General features: G+C 41.9%; 1 protein-coding gene across 1 annotated transcript in view; it reads left to right on the top strand.

Moving 5' to 3' along the window:
- The window catches only part of LOC106581050 (LIM domain kinase 1), a 109,696-nt gene that overhangs the window by 583 nt on the left and 91,206 nt on the right, over window positions 1-17,907 (top strand). The gene's annotated exons all lie outside the window — the stretch shown is intronic.

Below are 17,907 nucleotides of genomic sequence, written 5' to 3'. Positions count from 1 at the left end.
ATGTTTTGCTTAGTTCAATCTAATTAAATCATAATTAAATGGGGTGGTGAAACTGCAGCGCTGCTCTAACCTACAACAACACAACTGATACAGTTACACTTTCTTTGAAACAATACCTTTCCTTGTCATTCCATTCCTGTGACTCCATGACCTCGTTTAGCCTACTTTCAATGCAACTACACCTCGAGTCTAAGAGTCGGAGCTTACCTGGCAGGGTTGGTCCTACAAAGCCAAAACCCCTGGAAGGTTGAGCATAATATACAGGGAATTTGTCAAAGCTGTTAATGAGAACCTTGACGACCTTGTACGTAGCCGTTGGGAATTCCGGTGGGGTGCCCCAACCCAGGTAGTGGCAGTGCTGGCAACACTAGCTGCAGTAACCCATGGGAAGAGGGTCACACTGGGACAATCAGAGAGGGGGCAAATTATTGTGGCTCTGGTGGCACAAAATAATCAGAGGACTGACTGCACAGAGATGCTTGGGAAATGGTCACAACAGGGGACAGCATGTGTGTTCCTACATGATTACATATGTGTTATTTAATAGTTTTGATGTCTTCTCTATTATTCTACAATGTAGAAAATAGTCAAAATAAGGAAAAACCCTTGAATGAGGTTGTGTGTCCAAACTTTTGACTGGTACTGTATAATTTTTTTTATAACTGTATATAATACAATCAAGGTGAGGGCGTTGGAAATGCTTTTGGTGGTCGATCTGCTTCTGTGGCTGGCACTGTGTGCTCTTTTTAATTAAAGGATGGGTCCCAATCTCTCAAAGGCCCTAGGATCCAGGGGGACAGGGGTGGTCTGCCAGTCACTGGGATGACAACCTAACTTGGGATGCGGGGAGGTTTTAGAGGGTGGAATAGTGGAGAACAATTGGAGGTTTACTTAGTAGCAGTGCAAATATCATGGTACAAATATATGGACACTCATTCATTCTGGTACTTTTTAATGGTAAGTTTACAAGCATATATTATGATAAATAGAATATAAACTTGTATCTCATTATGGTAAATGGTGAAATAAGTATAGCCAGTTTATAATTGTAATGGCTTAGCAGATAATAAGAAAAGAGAAGGAATATAATACCTATTGTTTACAGGGAACTCATTCAAAAATGTTAGGGGGGGGTATACTTCTCCCATGGGTAAAGAAACTCAAAAGGGGTGATGGTATTAATAAACAATAATTTTGATTTGAATGTGCAAGTTGTTCAAACGGATCCACAAGATAGATTATTTTAAATATGTTATTGGACCATAAACAGATTTGGCTCTTTAATCTATACGGCCCAAATAATGATGATCCACACTTCTTTGAAAATATATATAATAATTGATCAAGCAGTACAAGACTCTATTATTATGGTGGGAGATTATAATAGGGTTTTAAATACCTCAATGGAACGTAAAGGAAATTACTCTACAAACTAGAACCCTTATGCACTTAAGGAAATCTCAAATATCATGGATATATTGGAACTAGTGGATATATGGGGGCTTAGGTATCCTGACCTAGTGAGTTATACAAGACAGAGGCTCAATCAAGCTAGTCGTCTTGACTATTTTCTAATGTCATTCTCGCTGGCACCAAAAGTAAAAAAATGTGTTGATAGGGGACAGAATGTGGTCGGACCATCAAATAATTGGCATGATACTATTACATAATTCTCACATGGGCGAGGATATTGGACATTTTATCAAAGCCTATTGGATGATAAAAACAAGTTAACTTGGACAAAAGAATTTATAACTGACTTTTTCCGACATAACATAGGTACAGCAGATCCCCTTATTGTATGGGACACTTAAATGTGCCTTTTAGAGTCCATGTAATTCAATACTCATCTTTAAAACAAATGCAATTTAGCTCAAAATAATTCCTATTTAACAAAGGAAATAGAAGGACTAAAAGTACAGATAGATAGCAATACAAACTGTACCATAGAGGCACAAAATAAGTTAGGGGGAAAATAAATGGAGGTACTTATTCAAGAAAGATCTAGTGTATTATATTATCCAAATAAAGCGAACTGTATGGAATATGGGGAAAAATGCAAAAAAAATACATATTCAACATAGGAACGCTACCAAAAATGATTTACTGAAACTTGTTACAAATGACATTCACCCATGATTCGCCAAATTATATTTTGAAAGAGGAAGCAAAGTACTTTTAGCATATGTTTTAATTTCAGTCTCCTCCATCTCCACTAACCGAAGTGAATTGTTAGGATTTTTTTCTATTAATAATGTAAAATGAACATCTGTATAGAAAGACTCATGCGAAGGCAAAATTACAGAGGAGGAACTTCTTGGTGCAATTAAAGCCTTTAATTCTGGGAAAACTCCAGGGCTAGATGGCATACCAGTTTAGGTATACCAACCCTTTTTTGATGTACTCAGAGGACTGTTATTAGCATATTTTAACCACTCCTATAAACATTTTATATTAGCAGATACTCAACAAGAAGGTCTGATTTCATTATTACTGAAACAGGACCCAAATGGTAAATATAAAGATTCAGTCCGTAAAAAAAAATACACTTCAGTGTTGTGATGCACAATGCATAGCGCATTGAATTAAAAAGGTATTGTCGGATATCATTCATCCTAATCAGACAGGTTTTTACATGGAGGATACATTGGAGATAATATAAGACAAGTACTGAAAACAATAGAACACTATGGAAAAATCTGGGAAACCAGGCCTGGTATTCATAGCAGACTTTGAAAAGGCTTTTGATAAAGTACGACTGGAATTTATATATCAATGCCTGGAACATTTACATTTTGTAGAATCTCTTATACAATGGGTTAAAGTTAAATATAGTATAGTATATATACTGTAGTGTAAAATAGTAAATAATGTCTACTTCTCTGAAAGTATTAATCTGTCAAGAGTAGTAAACAAGGTTGTCCACTATAGGCATATCTATTTATTATGGCAATCGAAATGTTAGCTATTAAAATCAGATCCAACAATAATATCAAGGGGCTAGAAATCCAGGGCTTAGAAACAAAGGTATCATTGTACGCTGAACGCTATTTATATAATGAATATGAATTTGGAGAGCATAAATTATTAAACATTAAAGCAGACCTCTCACGTCTTCAGTCATACGAAAGGTATACTTAAATCCGAACTGGTTCTCTAGCAGATTAGTAAGAATATCTCAACCCATGTTCAAGAATGGCCATTTTCCCTTTTTTCAGATTACCTCTCACTTTCAGTTATTTCAAAATTAAATAATTGTCACGTCCTGACCAGTAAAGGGGTTATTTGTTATTATAGTTTGGTCAGGACATGGCAGGGGATATTTGTTTTATATGGTTCGGGGTGTGTGTGTATGTAGAGGGGTGTTTGGTTTATGTATTCTGGGGTTTTTGTCATTGTTATATGTTAGTGTATTTCTATGTTCTGTCTAGTCATTTCTATTTCTATGTGTAGGTAATTGGGGTTGGGGCCTTCAATTGGAGGCAGCTGTCTATCGTTGCCTCTGATTGAAGGTCCTATAAATAGGAATGTGTTTGTCATGGGTATTGTGGGAGGTTGTTCTTTGCATAGCTGTGTGTTGCCTGCAAGACTGTTTGTCGTCCGTTTATCGTTTTCTTGTTTTGTTTATTAAGTGTTCACATTAAAAGTTAAATATGAGCACTCAACCCGCTGCGCCTTGGTCCGTCCATTACGACGACCGTTACAATAATTTCCAAAATATCGCTATTTTTAAAACAAGCCATAGAAAGTCGGTTGCAATTTCAGTTTAATCCACCTGAAAAGACAGAACAAATAATACAACAAGTATTATCGTTAAACTCAAATATATTTATTGATAAAAAAAAACAAAAAAAACACATATATTTTGGGATTTAAAAAAAAGTATAATATTTCTAAATTATATCAAATAGGACTGGTGGAGTTATGTCACACATGCAACTAACAAAAATATATGGAAATGTTTGCTCTACCCAAAATTACAAACAACTAATTGCAGCATTACCGCAAAAATGGAAGCGGCAAAAGGTAAGGAACTTGTCTGTCGGCCCTGCGTTAAAGACCAGTATTGGTTAAAGAAAATAGTGAGGGCCAAAATGTTTACAGCTGTGCCATATAGATCGCAAAATAGTTGGAAGAGATTTTTGATGTACCAATTCCATGGCACATGGTACAGTGGTTCTTCCTTTATTAAAAGTTGCAGCGTACTGCAGCAAAACTTGCATGCTGCCACAGAAATCTATGGCATGTTATTTAAAGTGCCAAATCAAATCGTATTAGTCACATGCGCCGAATACAACAGGTCACCTTACAGTGAAATGCTTACTTACGAGCCCCTAACCAACGATGCAGTTTAAAAAAAATACAGATAAGAATAAGAAATAAAAGTAACAAGTAATTAAAGAGCAGCAGTAAAATAACAATTGCGAGACTATATACAGGGGGGTACCAGTACAGAATCAATGTACAGGGGCACCGGTTAGTTGAGGTAATATGTACAGTTGAAGTCGGAAGTTTACATACACTTAGGTTGGAGTCATTAAAACTCGTTTTTGAAGCACTCCACAAATTTCTACAGTTTTGGCAAGTCGGTTAGGACATCTACTTTGTGCATTACACAAGTAATTTTTCCAACAATTGTTTACAGACAGATTATTTCACTTATAATTCACTGTTTCACAATTCCAGTGGGTCAGAAGTTTACATACACGAAGTTGACTGTGCCTTGAAACAGCTTGGAAAATTCCAGAAAATTATGTCATGGCTTTAGAAGCTTCTGATAGGCTAATTGACATAATTTGAATCAATTGGAGGTGTACCTGTGGATGTATTTCAAGGCCTACCTTCAAACTCGGTGCCTCTTTGCTTGACATCATGGGAAAATCAAAAGAAATCAGCCAAGACCTCAGAAAAAAAATTGTAGACCTCTACAGGTCTAGTTCATCCTTGGGAGCAATTTCCAAACACTTGAAGGTACCACGTTCATCTGTACAAACAATAGCACGCAAGTATAAACACCATGGGACCACACAGCCGTCATACCGCTCAGGGAGGAGACGCGTTCTGTCTCCTAGAGATGGACGTACTTTTGTGCGAAAAGTGCAAATCAATCCCAGAACTACAGGAAAGGATCTTGTGAAGATGCTGGAGGATACAGGTACAAAAGTATCTATATCCACAGTAAAACGAGCCATATATCGACATAACCTGAAAGGCCGCTCAGCAAGGAAGAAGCCACTTTTCCAAATCACCATAAAAAAGCCAGACTACGGTTTGCAACTGCACATGGGGACAAAGATCGTACTTTTTGGAGAAATGTCCTCTGGTCTGATGAAACAAAAATAGAATTGTTTGGCCATAATGACCATGGTTATGTTTGGAGGAAAAAGGGGGAGGCTTGCAAGCCGAAGATCACCATCCCAACCATGAAGCACGGGGGTGGCAGCATCATGTTGTGGGGGTGCTTTGCTGCTGGAGGGACTGATGCACTTTACAAAATAGATGGTGTCATGAGACAGGAAAATTATGTGGATATATTGAAGCAACATCTCAAGACATCAGTCAGGAAGTTAAAGCTTGGTCGCAAATGGTTCTCACAAATGGACAATGACCCCAAGCATACTTCCAAAGTTGTGGCAAAATTGCTTAAGGACAACAAATTCAAGGTATTGGAGGGGCCATCACAAAGCCCTGACCTCAATCCTATGGAAAATTTGTGGGCAGAACTGAAAAAGCAGGTGCAAGCAAACCTGACTCAGTTACACCAGCTCTGTCAGGAGGAATGGGCCAAAATGCACCCAACTTATTTTTGGAAGCTTGTGGAAGGCTACCCAAAACGTTTGACCCAAGTTAAACAATTTAAAGGCAATGCTACCAAATACTAATTGAGTGTATGTAAACTTTTGACCCACTGGGAATGCGATGAAAGAAATAAAAGCTGAAATAAATCATTCTCTCTACTATTATTCTGACATTTCACATTCTTAAAATAAAGTGGTGATCCTAACTGACCTAAGACAGGGAATTATTACAAGGATTAAATGTCAGGAATTGTGAAAAACTGAGTTTAAATGTATTTGGCTAAGGTGTATGTAAACTTCCGACTTCAACTGTATATTGTCCTGCTAATAACAGGATTAATAATATATCTGTGAGAATTTCCAAGGGGCTTTTATATAATTGTTAATTAATAATAATTATTATCGCTTTGTTAAAAAATAACACTATTTGAGATTTAGTTTTCAAATAATGTAAAATGAGCTAGGAAAAAGGCCGTTCTTGAACATGGGGTTAGACATTGTTACTAATTTGTAAATAAAGCCAGTTTGTTAGGGCTGTCCCAAACTTTAAAAAAATCTTTGTTGACCGAAAGTCATCTGTTCTTTGGACCATTTGATTGCTCAAAATTTTTAAATGTGTACATTTTCCATGTATAGAATGTGTTTTAATAAAATCACCTATGTGCATGGAGCTTGTCTGATGCCTTAAGCTTATGGTTTGTTGCCTCAAGAGGGCGCCAGAGATCTAGATAACCAGAAGAAAAAAATCTTAACCTGACCCAACTATTCTCCTCCCTTTCCTTCTGGCTTTCACAGATTCTGCCATTACTCTCCTTAAGTTGCAATAAGCAATAGGCTACTCAAGGATTCTGTAGCCTTTCTCATGTGGAATGCCAATTTATCTTACCATCTCTACCTATCTGCATGCCAGCTATGGTTTTCATATGCACATTTTCATGAAATAGTTTAATTTAATTTATAATAACGTCTTCATATCTCAAAATCATTGTCATGGTTAATCAAAATTCTATCCAAATCTAAATGAAAATGATACAAACCTAAAAAGTAACTTCTATTGCCATTACCAACTATGTAAAAGTAGCCTACATAAAGCAAACAAATAAAAACATTGCAGCCTGTAGGTAGAAAATATCCTGATAAAAAGAAATATCCTACAAATCACATTGGCTACAGATGGCCTGTCTGCAACAAACTTGAAACATTGTGGGTGGGTTGCACCAACATGGTTTAAATTAATCTGGGATTAGAGCTAATCTAGGTTTTGTAAATCTAGGTTTATAATTAATCAGATATGTGTTGCACCACTTCATTTTAAATCTGGATCAGTAAATCTATGATTAACGGTTTTAAACTATGATTAGTGACATTCTACACCAGTATATTAGGTATTTTGTGAGTTGAAACAAAGTAGCTAGCCTACTTGACAAAAGAGGCAACAAAGTTGCTGTTCCTTGATAAAAGAATAGCAATGTATCACTGCTGGAACTCCCTCAAAGATTTGAAATAAAATCTATTTACCAGTAACGTTACTAGACAGAACTCATTCGTTAGCTAACGTTAGCTACCGTAGCTAGCTAGTTTATAAACCAAGCTACCTAGCATAAAATATAATGTATTATTGTCATTACTTAGTGTTATTTAGCCCTTTATTATTTGTTCGCTAGCCACCTGATCATAGCATGTCAAAGAAGTTCAAACTTCTCCGCTTATGAAAAAAAACTTGTCAGAGCTGATGGAGGAATTTAGTAATGTACTGGCAGATAAGACTCAACACGACTGTCAAAAAGAAGGAAGACACCTGGCCCGTTTTATGCAACAGATATAATGGATCGACACGGATTAAAGAGGGACCAAAATCGGATGAAGGCGTGCTGGATTTTTTTAAAGCAAAAGCCAAAAAGGATGCGGCAGAGGAGAGGCGGGGGCTATTTCAGACCGAGGGGGCCCTCCGTCCAAGACAATTGATCAACTCTCCCAGAAGATATGCAAGATGATTCACCAGCTGTTTGTCCCTCTCCTTAACCCCAATGATGACGATGGACAAGTCAGCCCACCAATATTTAGTAAGCATAAATAACTGGTAAATATCAATTACTATAATGCAAGTTAAAACTAACATTAATTCTACTTCACTACAATGTTACCGTTATCAGCCCCGTTACAGCATATTGCAAAACGTCGTCATTCGTACCCAAGGCTGGGCATATCGTAAGCCCCAATGAAATTATTTTACAACATGGGCACGTAAATAGCCTACTAATAGTGAATACATTTTCTTTCTTTCCTTTAGTTGAGCTGACACCCTGTGTCGTGGAGAAACAGCAGTGCCTGGATCTTTCACCAGCAGCAAAAACACCAGACAGGCCAAGCAAATGCCCCAGAACTGACATAAACCAAGCTCATATTGATGTTTTGGAGCTGGAGAGAGAGAGAAATATACTGCAGATTGAGGTCCTGAATTTACAAAAAGAGCTACTGTAACGGTTGTCGTCGGGAATAGAGGACCAAAACGCAGCAGGAATGTGGATGCTCATCTTGTTATTTATTTTAAATAAAGAGAACACCAAAATAACAAAACGAAGAACGCACGAACAACAAAACAGTCTTGTCATGCTCACACAGGCAAAACAATAAACAATCTCCCACAACACCAAACCAAACAATTACCCATATATAGGACTCTCAATCAGAGGCAACGAGAAAGCACCTGCCTCCAATTGAGAGTCCAACCCCCATCAACCTAAACATAGAAATACAACAAACCAGAAAGAACATAGACCAAAACCCAGAAATAATAAATCAAACACCCTACTACATAAATCACCACCCCGAACCACATAAACAAAATACCCTCTGCCACGTCCTGACCAAACTACAATAACAAATAACCCTTATACTGGTCAGGACTTGACAGTACTCCCCCCCTAAAGGTGCAGACCCCGGATGCACCTCATAAATAAAATGTTTAAAAAAACAACAACAACAACAAAAAATCCCCCTAAAGGGAGGGAAGGGAGGGTGGCTGCTGACGGCACTTGTGCTACACCCCCCCTCCCCAACCCACCTATACAGGAGGTGGTTCTGGCTCCGGCCTACTGTCCTCCAGAATGCAGACAGACTTGCTCAGTTTCGGGCCGTAGGCAGACTCCCATCGTTCCGGATCGTAGGCAGACCTCTTCCGTTCCACACTGTAGGCAGACTCATTTGATACACAGTTAATCATATTTAGTTCCGGGTTGCTGATAGACTCCCCCGGTTCCGGGTCGCAGGCAGACTCCCCGGGTTCTGGGTCGCAGGCAGACTCCCCCGGTTCCGGGTCACAGGCAGACTCCCTCGGTTCCGGGTCGCAGGCAGACTCCCTCGGTTCCGGACTAGACACTGTTGCCGGATACTCTGGACTGCACACTGTTGCCGGTTCCGGGTCGCAGACAGACTCCCTCGGTTCCGGGTCGCAGGCAGACTCCCTCGGTTCCGGACTAGACAATGTTGCCGGATACTCTGGACTGCACACTGTTGCCGGTTCCGGGTCGCAGGCAGACTCCCTCGGTTCCGGGTCACAGGCAGACTCCCTCGGTTCCGGGTAACAGGCAGACTCCCTCGGTTCCGGGTCACAGGCAGACACCCTCGGTTCCGGGTCGCAGGCAGACACTCTCGGTTCCGGACTAGACACTGTTGCCGGATACTCTGGACTGCACACTGTTGCCGGATACTCTGGACTGCACACTGTTGCCGGATACTCTGGACTGCACACTGTTGCCGAACTCTCGAGGCTGGGCTGACGCACTGGAAGCCTGATGTGTGGTACTGGATGTGCCAGTCTGGGGACACGCACTTCAGGGCTAGTGCGGGGAGCGGGAACAGGCCGAGTCGGACTGGGTTGATGCACTAGAAGCCTGATACGTGGTGCTGGTACTGGAGGTATCAGCCTGGGAACACGCACCTCAGGGCTAGTGCGGGGAGCGGGAACAGGACGAGTCGGACTGGGCTGACGCACTGGACCGTAGAGGCGTACTGGCGGTCTCGAGCGCAGAACTGGCATCGCTCTTACTGGCTGGATGCCCACTTCCCCCTGGCAAATGCGGGGCGCTGGTACTGCGCGTACCGGCCTAAAAATACTTGGCCTCGCCACAGTACCCATTACCCCGAAGCACGGGACCTGTCCAGTCACTGGTTGCCCAAAAAAGGTACGGGGATTTGGCCTGGGGCTCACTCCTCGCCCAGCCAAACTACCCGTGTGCCCCCCCAAAAAAAAAAATCTTGGGGCTGCCTCTCGGGTTCCCTTAAATCCTCCACAGCCCTGGAAAGGCCTCTCCTCAACTCTGCCCATGTCTCCTTTTCCCGACAGTCCATATCATATTCCCATCGCTCCCTTCTCCGCTGCTTGGTCCTATTGTGGTGGGAGATTCTGTAACGGTTGTCGTCGGGAATAGAGGACCAAAACACAGCAGGAATGTGGATGCTCATCTTATTTATTTTTTAAATAAAGAGAACACCAAAATAACAAAACGAAGAACGCACAAACAACAAAACAGTCTTGTCACACTCACACAGGCAAAACAAGAACCAATCTCCCACAACACCAACCCAAACAATTACCCATATATAGGACTCTCAATCAGAGGCAATGAGAAAGCACCTGCCTCCAATTGAGAGTCCAATCCCCATCAACCTAAACATAGAAATACAACAAACCGGAAAGAACATAGACCAAAACCCAGAAATAATAAATCAAACACCCTACTACATAAATCACCACCCCGAACCACATAAACAAAATACCCTCTGCCACGTCCTGACCAAACTACAATAACAAATAACCCTTATACTGGTCAGGACTTGACAGTACTCCCCCCCTAAAGGTGCAGACCCCGGATGCACCTCATAAATAAAATGTTTAAAAAAACAACAACAACAACAAAAAATCCCCCTAAAGGGAGGGAAGGGAGGGTGGCTGCTGACGGCACTTGTGCTACACCCCCCCTCCCCAACCCACCTATACAGGAGGTGGTTCTGGCTCCGGCCTACTGTCCTCCAGAATGCAGACAGACTTGCTCAGTTTCGGGCCGTAGGCAGACTCCCATCGTTCCGGATCGTAGGCAGACCTCTTCCGTTCCACACTGTAGGCAGACTCATTTGATACACAGTTAATCATATTTAGTTCCGGGTTGCTGATAGACTCCCCCGGTTCCGGGTCGCAGGCAGACTCCCCGGGTTCTGGGTCGCAGGCAGACTCCCCCGGTTCCGGGTCACAGGCAGACTCCCTCGGTTCCGGGTCGCAGGCAGACTCCCTCGGTTCCGGACTAGACACTGTTGCCGGATACTCTGGACTGCACACTGTTGCCGGTTCCGGGTCGCAGGCAGACTCCCTCGGTTCCGGGTCGCAGGCAGACTCCCTCGGTTCCGGACTAGACAATGTTGCCGGATACTCTGGACTGCACACTGTTGCCGGTTCCGGGTCGCAGGCAGACTCCCTCGGTTCCGGGTCACAGGCAGACTCCCTCGGTTCCGGGTAACAGGCAGACTCCCTCGGTTCCGGGTCACAGGCAGACACCCTCGGTTCCGGGTCGCAGGCAGACACTCTCGGTTCCGGACTAGACACTGTTGCCGGATACTCTGGACTGCACACTGTTGCCGGATACTCTGGACTGCACACTGTTGCCGGATACTCTGGACTGCACACTGTTGCCGAACTCTCGAGGCTGGGCTGACGCACTGGAAGCCTGATGTGTGGTACTGGATGTGCCAGTCTGGGGACACGCACTTCAGGGCTAGTGCGGGGAGCGGGAACAGGCCGAGTCGGACTGGGTTGACGCACTAGAAGCCTGATACGTGGTGCTGGTACTGGAGGTATCAGCCTGGGAACACGCACCTCAGGGCTAGTGCGGGGAGCGGGAACAGGACGAGAACACCAAAATAACAAAACGAAGAACGCACAAACAACAAAACAGTCTTGTCACACTCACACAGGCAAAACAAGAACCAATCTCCCACAACACCAACCCAAACAATTACCCATATATAGGACTCTCAATCAGAGGCAATGAGAAAGCACCTGCCTCCAATTGAGAGTCCAATCCCCCATCAACCTAAACATAGAAATACAACAAACCAGAAAGAACATAGAAATACAAAACATAGAACATAGACCAAAACCCGGAAATAATAAATCAAACACCCTACTACATAAATCACCACCCCGAACCACATAAACAAAATACTCTCTGCCACGTTCTGACCAAACTACAATAACAAATAACCCTTATACTGGTCAGGACTTGACAGCTACTGCAAATTCAGAAACTTCTTCAGGAAAACAAAATGCCCACTGTGTAAAGAATGCTGATCTTTTTTTAATATATATATTTTTAAAATTATTTATTAAAACAATGCTTTCCCAAGCAATTTGTTGTCCTCCAGTTTTGTCCCCACTCTTGTGTTCTGGTGCTTCCAGTTCCACCGTGTATGGTATTGAGAATAACAGTCTTAATAATACATTTTACTACAGATAGCTTAATTAGAAATTGTACTTGGCGATCAAAATATAATATGTTTTTTATGTTACCAATGTTACATTATACACACCTAAGGCAGCAAAATGGTTCTCAATCAAGGTTCTCCTCACAGCATTCCCATTTGCATTGGCAGCATGTTGCACCTGGCCATCTTCTCCATTCTCCTCAGGTAGGTCTTCCTTAGGTAGCTCGTCTCCTTGTCTCTTGCCAAAGTTATACAGAACTGCCACTGCAATAATGATTGTCAGTGTCATGTCCATCTTTGTGCAGAGCCCCTCCTGTAGGCACGGAAATATTTTTTCCACACTCCAAAACTCTCTATGAGACCTCTTGTCAGGATGAGAGTGGTGTATTTTCTATTTTCTGGTGTCTGGGCGTTTTAAAAGGGATGTCATAAGGTACCCACGACAGGCATATCCATTGTCACCTAGTAGGTGGCCTTCAAATGCCCCCCCTATCCAGCATTGCACACAGACGATTATTGTCAAAGATTCTGCTGTCATGGGTGGATCCTGGCCATCTAGCTACGATGTTGGTGAGCTGACCTTTGTCATCATAGACAGCCTGCACGTTGATGGAGCAGTAACCTTTCTGATTACGGAATAGTTCTCCATTCTCACCACCAGGGTTGGGAATAGGAATGTGTCCACTCTATTGCCCCTAGTACACCTGGGAATCTAACTCTCCTGTAAAATCCAGCTGCTGATTCCTCTTTAGGATTGAACCTTATGTACAGATTATTCAGACCAGCAATAGCACTGGACATGGACTACAATCCTGCAGATGGTTGACTTGTGTAGTCCAAAAAGATCCCCATCCACCATCTGGAAACATCCAGTTGCATAGAACCGTAGGGCCACCAAGAGCTGAAGTAGTGGGGGTACAGCCGTGTTCCTATCACTCCCATGCTTAATGGTTGGTGCAACCTTTCTTTCCAGTTGCATTACAGAGTCCTTGGAGAAGCGGTATCTCCTTGAAAACTCATCATTATCATAAAACTCAACAGGATTCAACCTCTCTCTAATTACTCTCTGAGGAACTCTGTCGTTTTGGTCTTTCCACAGTAGATATGCTGCCATTTTATCAGGTAAACCACCTCAAGTGGCAGTTTAGAATTAACCTCCAATCTGAGTTTATATTAAAAACATTTAAAATTGAGCAACAGGCTTTAAATTAATCTAGGTTTAAAGTGAAAACTAAACTTAGATTAGAGGAAGGATTTCATTTAACTAGGATTAATTTAAAACTAGGTTTAAAATTTGGTGCAACAAGATTAATAGATAAATCTTAATTTTACCCAGTTTAAGAGTTAATCCATGTTGGTGCAACCCACCCAGTATCAACTATTAACTTGGGTCCGGCCTGAAGCTTGTGCTAGTGAACTAGAGTTTCCCAAGAAGCAGTGCTTGACTTGGGCAGGAGCTCACCGGAGCTGCTTGAGCTTCTGTTACTCTTATAGAATATTAGCTCAAAAGTATTATGGCGCTCCTGCACCTAAATATAAACAGTACCAGCCAATCAGAAATACTATCAGATCCCCAAATGGGCACATTTATATGCCTACATTTGCGCACAGACCAGGTAGCCTATGCTTGCTCGTCCTTACTCAAAATTGACAGAAGCACTCCAAACAAAAGACAATGACTAAATTGACAGACCTCGTTAATGGAATTAAATAAACCAAAACTTGTTTCTCACAAGTGTAGCATAGGTTGTGCACTCTGCAAACAATTTGTTTACTCCGACAATGAGTACAGGAAGACTGGAATAATAATATTGAATGCCTTAAAATAAATAACCGTAACCAAAGTAACAAACACTGTAGATTAGAAATTATAGGAATTAACGGTAAATGTACTACTGGTGATATATGTAATGGAGAATTGATATACACTAACAATCAAATGCAAACAATTCACACAATGAAGTTATGAAACAATGACTGTGCACAGTTGGCGGGAGAGAGTGCATTCTGGAGAGAGAAGTGCGTTGTGCATCTGGACGAATGGTCAATACAGCGTCTGCATTGGCCATTCAGCATTTACTGTATATGGCCTCAGCCGAAGTCAGGGCAAGAATGGCCTCAGCAGAAGTCAGGGTATTCATACTTCTTACGCTTCACAGAGTGCAGAGCTGTTGTCAAGGAAGTGAGTTTGTGTTTATACAGGATGTACCGCCCCACCTACCATCAACCAATCATGACAATGCGGAGCTATACAGAGCCCTCTGCATTGTTACAACATTTTGGAGGCGCATGGCAATGCGGTACAGAGCTCAATTTGGCCTCTGAAATTGCGTCACACCCTCCGTATGGAGCCTCCGACCACATTTTCGAATCAAGCATAAATTGGCTTTAGGTCTAGGCCTCCGCAATGCATTAGTTCACTGATATGGGCACAAACATATACAGTACCAGTCAAAAGTTTTCAGTCAAAGATTTTTCTTTATTTTTACTATTTTCTACATTGTAAAATAATAGTGAAGACATCAAAACTATGAAATATCACATGGAATCATGTAGTAACCAAATAAGTGTTAAACAAATCAAAATTCTTCAAAGTAGCAACCCTTTGCCTTGATGACAGTTTTCCACACTATTTTCATTCTATCAACCAGCTTCTGCTGGAATGCTTTTCCAACAGTCCTGAGGGAGTTCCCATATATACTGAGCACTTGTTGGCTGCTTTTCCTTCACTCTGCGGTCCAACTCATCCCAAACCATCTCATTTGGGTTGAGGTAGGGTGATTGTGGAGGCCAGGTCATCTGATGCAGCACTCCATCACTCTCCTTCTTGTTCAAATAGCCCTTACACTGCCTTGAGGTATGTTAGGTCATTGTTCCTGTTGAAAAACAAATGATAGTCCCACTAAGCGCAAAACAGATGGGATGGCATATCGCTGCAGAATGCTGTGGTAGCCCTGCTGGTTAAGTGTGTCTTAGCCAGCAAAGCATCCCCACACCATCACACCTCCTCCTCCATACTTCACGGTGGGAACTACACATACGGAGATCAACCGTTCACCTACTCTGCATCTCAAAGACACAGCGGTTGGAAACAAAAATCTCAAATTTGGACTCATCAGACCAAAGGACAGAATTCCACCGGTCCACTGCTCGTGTTTCTTGGCCCAAGCAAGTCTCTTCTTGTTATTGGTGTCCTTTTGTAGTGATTTCTTTGCAGCAATTCGACCATGAAGGTCTGATTCACGAAGTCTCCTCTGAATAGTTGATGTTGAGATGTGTCTGTTACTTGAACTGTGAAGCATTTATTTGGGCTGCAATTTCTGAGGCTGGTAACTCTAATGAACATATCCTCTGCAGCATAGGTAACTCTGGGACTTCCTTTCCTGTGGCGGTGGTTTTTGTGACTGCACTTAAAGAAACGTTCAAACGTTTTCCGTATTGACAGACCTTCATGTCTTAAAGTAATAAAGGACTGTCATTTCTCTTTGCTTATTTGAGATGTTCTTGCCATAATATGGACTTGGTCTTTTACCAAATAGGGCTATCTTCTGTATACCACCCCTAATTTGTCACAACACAACTGATTGGCTCAAACGCATTAATAATATATATATATATATATATATATATATATATATATTATATATAATTAATAATTAATTAACAATCAATTGATTGGACATGATTTGAAAAGGCACACACCTGTCTATATAAGGTCCCACAGTTGACAGTGCATGTCAAAGCGAAAACCAAGCAATGAGGTTGAAGGAATTGTCAGTAGAGCTGAAAGACAGGATTGTGTCGAGGCACAGATCTGGGGAAGGGTACCAAAACATTTCTGCAGCATTCTTAAACGGAATAAATTTGGAACCACCAAGACTCTTCCTAGAGCTGGCCGCCCTGCCAAATCGAGGGAGAAGGGCCTTGGTCAGAGAGGTGACCAAGAACCCGATGGCCACTCTGACAGAGCTCCAGAGGTCCTCTGTGGAGTTGGGAGAACCTTCCAGAAGGATAGCCATCTCTGCAGCATTCCACCAATCAGGACTTTATGGTAGAGTGGCCAGACGGAAGCCACTCCTCAGTAAAATGCACATGACAGCCCGCTTGGAGTTTGTCAAAAGGCACTTAAAGGACTCTCACACCATGAGAAACAAGATTCTCTGGTCTGATGAAACCAAGATTGAACTCTTTGGCCTGTATGCCAAGCGTCACGTCTGGAGGAAACTTGGCACCATCCCTACGGTGAAGCATGGTGGTGGCAGCAAAATGCTGTGGGGATGTTTTTCAGCAGCAGGGACTGAGATACTGGTCAGGATCGAGGGACAGATAAACAGAGCAAGGTACAGAGAGATCCTTGATGAAAACCTGCTCCAGAGTGTTCAGGACCTCAGACCAGGGCGAAGTCTCACCTTCCAACAGGACAACGACCCTAAGCACACAGCCAAGACACCGCAGGAGTGGCTTCAGGACAAGTCTCTGAATGTCCTTGAGTGGCCCAGCCAGAGCCCGGACTTGAACCCGATCGAACATCTCTGGAGAGACCTGTAAATCACTGGGCAGCGACGCTTCCTGTCCAACCTGACAGAGATTGAGAGGATCTGCAGAGAAGAATGGAGAAACTCCCCAAATACAGGTGTGCCAAGCTTGTACCATCATACTCAGGAAGACTCAAGGCTGTAATCGCTGCCAAAGGTGCTTCAACAAAGTACTGAGTAAAGGGTCTGAATACTTAAGTAAATGTGATATTTCAGCCATCCGTCATAGACTTTTCTTTTCTCTGCTACCGCACGGAAAGCGGTACCGATGCACCAAGTCTGGAACTAACAGGATAGTTAACAGCTTCTACCCCTAAGCCATAAGACTGCATGTCATCACATACGCTGCGACTACTGTTTATTATCTATCCTGTTGACTAGTCACTTTATTCCTAGTCATATGTACATATCTAACTCAATTACCTCGTTACCTCTGCACATCGACTCGGTACTGGTATAGAACCAGGTTATCTTTACTCATTGTGTATTTATTATTACTTTTATTATTATGTGTTATTACTTATCTCTTATTTCTCAATTATCTTTCTCTCTGCGTTGTTGGAATGGACCCGTCAGTAATAATTTCACTCTTAGTCTACACCTGTTGTTTACAAAGCATGTGACAAATGAAATGACCCCCAAGATGCTAACCTCTCACCATTACCATTAACAGGGGTAATATCTTGGGGTTAAACAAAATCTCTTTCTCTGAGCAATTATATTAGTATAAATGAATACAATTTCACGTATTATTTTGTTTTTTTACAATATACACTGCTCAAAAACATAAAGGGAACACTAAAATAACACATCCTAGATCTGAATGAATGAAATAATCTTATTAAATACTTTTTTCTTTACATAGTTGAATGTGCTGACAACAAAATCACACAAAAATAATCAATGGAAATCCAATTTATCAACCCATGGAGGTCTGGATTTGGAGTCACACTCAAAATTAAAGTGGAAAACCACACTACAGGCTGATCCAACTTTGATGTAATGTCCTTAAAACAAGTCAAAATGAGGCTCAGTAGTGTGTGTGGCCTCCACGTGCCTGTATGACCTCCCTACAATGCCTGGGCATGCTCCTGATG

Source organism: Salmo salar, chromosome 20 (assembly GCF_965601325.2).
Source record: "Salmo salar chromosome 20, fSalSal1, whole genome shotgun sequence".
Lineage (NCBI taxonomy): Eukaryota > Metazoa > Chordata > Actinopteri > Salmoniformes > Salmonidae > Salmo > Salmo salar.
This window is presented reverse-complemented; position numbering and strand designations above follow the sequence as displayed.